The 4,730-nt window shown below is 36.9% G+C and overlaps 1 non-coding gene across 1 annotated transcript; it reads left to right on the top strand.

Annotated features, from left to right (window-relative positions):
- The first annotated feature begins 4,623 nt into the window (after positions 1-4,623).
- LOC139004499 (U6 spliceosomal RNA) lies at positions 4,624-4,730 on the top strand. Its single transcript, XR_011470381.1, has one exon. It is a non-coding gene; the product is annotated as a U6 spliceosomal RNA (small nuclear RNA).

The raw sequence follows: 4,730 nt of genomic DNA, 5'->3' as shown, positions 1-4,730 counted from the left end.
TGGGTGTTAAATATTTTAAATTGTGTCTGAGAATACTAAGTAATGTCTATTGTAGGGAAGAATAATCAATAATCATCTGCTTGGCTCTCTGCCCTTTTAACCAGTGTGACCTCTGCCACTTATCATGTGCCCACCACTGCTCCATAAAAAGAACCTCAGTCATCTTATCTCCTAGCATTGTCAAATGAAGAAATTGTTGAAGAACCATCTGTTCTCTCCCAAATGGCTTTTGCTCTTTTTTATTATTTTGCCTTGAGTTTTTGGCTAAAAAAAAAATTGGCCTAATATGTGGCTCTGCAAATCTAATGTCCTTTCTTTCTTCTGACCTCTAAAATTTGAAGTTCAATTCCTTTGGCTCACAGGATCCCCAGAGTCTTGAATAAGGATTCGTACTTCTCTTCATCCTGGAACCGAATTATTCACTCATTTTCTCCAACTTCTTTCACATCAGTGGATCATTTTCCAATCTCCATCAAGCAGGGAAGTTCAACTTATGCTTGTAAATCTGTGACATGGTTGAATGTGGAGATGCTCACTGTCTAAGCAGGAAGTAAACATTGACAAAACATCCAAATAATTAAATAACTGCACACCCACATCATTTTTAAGAAATTTACATGTATATGTGTTCAGCTTTTCTGACTCTTGCCATTATTCTTTCAGTGATAGAATGGATATGGTACACTGCTCTGTGCAGAATACCTCATTACCTTTTCCAATACCTCATATAGTTCTTTGAATTTCATAGTATTTCCTAAAAATATCTTTCCGCTAGAAGAGCTTAGAAGAACAGCACTCAAGAGAGAGTTATGTTTTCCATGACACAGATCTTAGTCAGTAGACTCCAATGCATAATTGAGTTGCATGTGCTAATGAATCAACAAGCATTATATCTCTTCTCATCTGCATTTTAGTCTTTCATTTGTGTACTGAGAGACTTAATGTTAAGCTAATACAAGTGTTGTCCTCAGTCTCTTTGGTTTGTTTTGGATTATTTAATGTTTACCAATGACCAATCTCTTCAAAAATTCATACCTTCTGCTGATCTATATAACATATCCAGGAAAATAATTTCGTTTTTCTCAAGAAAAACATTACATATGCAATGACTTAGTTTTTAGACTGTGAAAACCAACTTATTGACAACATAATCAGGCTGAAGTTGACGGCTTTCATTGGTGCCAGAAAGAAATCAAACGTAAAATGGGCCTGTAGTAAAAGTTTACTGGCTATTAATTTGAACCCTACTCACATAGGAGGTGATACTGGTTAAAGCAAATTAAAAAAAGATAAAAGGTAAATCTTATGCCACATGATTAACTCCTGAATATAGGCTGGTTTTATGTACTAAATTAATCTGATAATTTTGAGAATTGTTAATGTTGTCTAATGCGAAAGTATATGAACTCAATATATATAGTCCTCATCTGGCAAAAATATAGTTCCTGATTAAGAGTTGAGGGGAAAAAGAAAGATCTATAACTAGATGCCAAAGGTAATCAGGGCAGAAGCCCTGCAACGGATCACTGTATTAGTCAGGGTTCTCCATAGAAACTGAGCCAATAGGAAATTGAGATATAATATAAGGAATACACTCACTATGGAAGCTGAGAAGTCCCACAATCTGCAGTCTGCAAACTGGAAACTCAGAGAAGTCGATGGAATAAATTCCAGTCTAAGTCTAAAGGCCTGAGAACTAGGAGCACTGATGGTGTGAGTCCCAGTCCAAGGGCACGAAAAGACTGCTGTCTCAGCTCTCACAGTCAGGAAAAGAGAATTCGCCTTTCCTCCACCATTTTATTCCACTCAGACCCTCAAGGGTTTGGATGATGCCCACCCACATTGGCAAATGGCAATATGCTTTGTGCAGTTCACCCATTCAAATGCTAATCTCTCCTGGTAGCACCCTCACAGACACATCCAGAAATAATGTTTAACCTGGCCATCCAGTGGCCCTGTCAGGTTGGCACATAAAATTAACCATCACAGGCACTGATCTTAGCATTAGAAGATCTAATTTAAAGTCCTGACTGACAACACTACCTAAGTCCTTGAGCTTATGTTTCTTCATCTCAAAAAATGAAAGTAATAGCACCTCTTAGGCTGATGGGGAGAGTAAAGGAATATAGAATAGATGTAGATGTGCCTTAAAATGTTAAAGTGGCCTAGAAATATAAGGTACTATTACTTGATTCCTGTTAGTGCCACATTGTACTCTATCACAATATAGTTACAGGCCCAAATGTACAAATTTACAATAAAACTTTTGTCAAAGTGATTTCATTGGAGGTAACAAGCTTACTAGGTAGTCTTATGATTTGGTACAATAGTAGGTAAAATATTATCAAAGATATGAAACAAAAGCCTCTACTAGAGAGACCTAGAGCCCATGAGATCCATTTGATAGGAGCTCATAGTTAGGTAAACCCACCAATGCTTGAACTGTTTATCCAAGCAAAATTGTCTCAAAAATTAAAATAATCAATTGGAGTTACTATCTCAATACCAGTGCAAGTGAAGGAAGTGGAGTTCAGGTCCTGAAACACCTACATTTTTCCCATACCCTTGGGAATACCCACTTAAATAAAGAATGTATTGGAAAAATGGAAGAAGCCACTGCTATGTCAATGACAGAAAAAAAATGTCTAGAGAAAAGGAAAAATCACTAATGGAAATGAGCACACACAGAATAGTTCATACTTTAAAAGCTATGTGGACATAGGCTTCCCAGAAGTCCCAGATCTGTCATTCTCCCAGCTACTATCACTCCTTACACCAAAGCTGTCAGCTTTGAATAACAGAAAACCTTCTGCTGCTTTCTCTGGACACTGAGATCACCAAGAGAGGCAATTTATTCCACTGTAGTCCTGGTTCTTTCTTACCTGACAGATCCAACTTCTACTGAGAATGATCTCCCACTGCAATGATTAGAAATGAGAGTTGGAGAAAAAGATAGTCACAAATTCAAACCAAGGGTCTGCTGAAATAGTTAAATAAGGTAAATTATTCAATTTGGGTAAAAACAATTTCCCCGAAACAGAAATTTTCTCCCAAGTCTTCTTAAGTTGGTTAAGATTCTATCACTATGTCAGTCACTCAAGCTCAAACATGTGCTCACTCTCAATCACCCTTGCCACCATTATCCCACAATTTATTAACAGACAAATCTTATTTTAGTTATGAGCACACACTACAGGAACAATCACTCTTGTCTTTTCCTTTTCAGCTCCTCTGTCAATACTCAGTTTGTTTTCACATTATTTTTGACACCATTAAAATAGCACCGAACTGGCCCCTTCTTCAGATCTTTCTCTCACCCTAATCTATGCAACCCTACCCGGTGTACACACCACTTTCCAATTCAAAATCCTTCAGTGGCTCACCAGTGCATACAAAATTAAGTTTAAATTTCCTAGGCTAAAACTTTTTTAAAAATCTGAAAATATCAAATTTTGGAGAGGTTGTGGAGCAAAAAGAACTCTCATGTTCTGCTGGTTGAAGTGTATGCATAGGACAGTTGTGGGAAGTTGATTCTCAGAATCTACTAAAGCTGAACAAGTGGATATCCTATAACCCCCAAATTCCCAAAAAACAACAGTGACTTTGATAAACTGTGGTATATTCATACCCTGGAATACTTATGAAACAATGAAAATAAATGAACTATAGATATATTAAACAGCATGTATAAATCTCATCAACAATCTTGAGTTAAAGAAGTTATGCACAAAATAATTTATACTATCTAATGACATTTATATTGAATTTAAAAACAGACAGCACTAATCCATGGTGTTAAAAGTCAGCGTGGTTTCCTTCAGGGAACTGTTTTTCACAGTTATGGAAGATAGGGAGTCCAAGGTTAAAGTGCCAACCGATCCAGTGTCTGGTGAGGATCCACTTCTTGGTTTTCAGATAGCCACCTCCTTGCTGTGTAGAAGCAAGTTCTCTCATGTATTTTCTTAAAAGGGCACTAATCCCATCATGAGGATTCCCTCCAAATGACCTAATTACCTACCAAAGTCTCCACTTCCAAATATAATCCCATTGGGGTTAGGGTTTCAACATATAAATTTTGGGGAGATACAAACAGGTAGTCCATAACAAACTATATTGGTTTGTTCACTCATTCCCAGAACAGGTTCTGTTATTCTTTCAACCCTATTCTTCTGTTCATCCTCTTTCTCACTGGGAATTATCTTGTACATCTCTTCATCTCAAAACCTTATGTGTTTTTCAAAGATCAAATATACCATTTTATGAAGCCTTTCCTGACTTCAGTAGATGTTGTCTTTCCCTTTCTGAGTTGCAACAATAACCTCTCTTATGAGCCTGTATGATTTGAACCTCTCTTATGAGTTTGATCCTATAAGTTCCTGTATTTCAGATATTTTAAAATGTCTCTTATCTAACAAGTATATGAATCAGGATAACCAGGAGTTCCTTGGAATTCCTTGCATTACTTCACATATGCCAGCATATGTTGCTAAGTGGATTACTGTATGAGCATGTAACTAAAAGGACAAGAAAATAAACCACTGAATCAGTTCCCTATAAAATATCTATAATCCTCCAAGAGGACCTTATGGGTCAAGTTTTATCCCAGCTTAAGAGTACAGGTAAGTGCTCGCTTCGGCAGCATATATACTAAAATTGGAATGATACAGAGAAGATTAGCATGGCCCCTGCTCAAGGATGACATGCAAATTCATGAAGCATTCCATATTTTA

Source organism: Myotis yumanensis, unplaced genomic scaffold, assembly GCF_028538775.1.
Source record: "Myotis yumanensis isolate MYYU_CA2020_CCGP unplaced genomic scaffold, mMyoYum1.0.hap1 SCAF_2, whole genome shotgun sequence".
NCBI classification, from domain to species: Eukaryota; Metazoa; Chordata; class Mammalia; order Chiroptera; family Vespertilionidae; genus Myotis; species Myotis yumanensis.
This window is presented reverse-complemented; position numbering and strand designations above follow the sequence as displayed.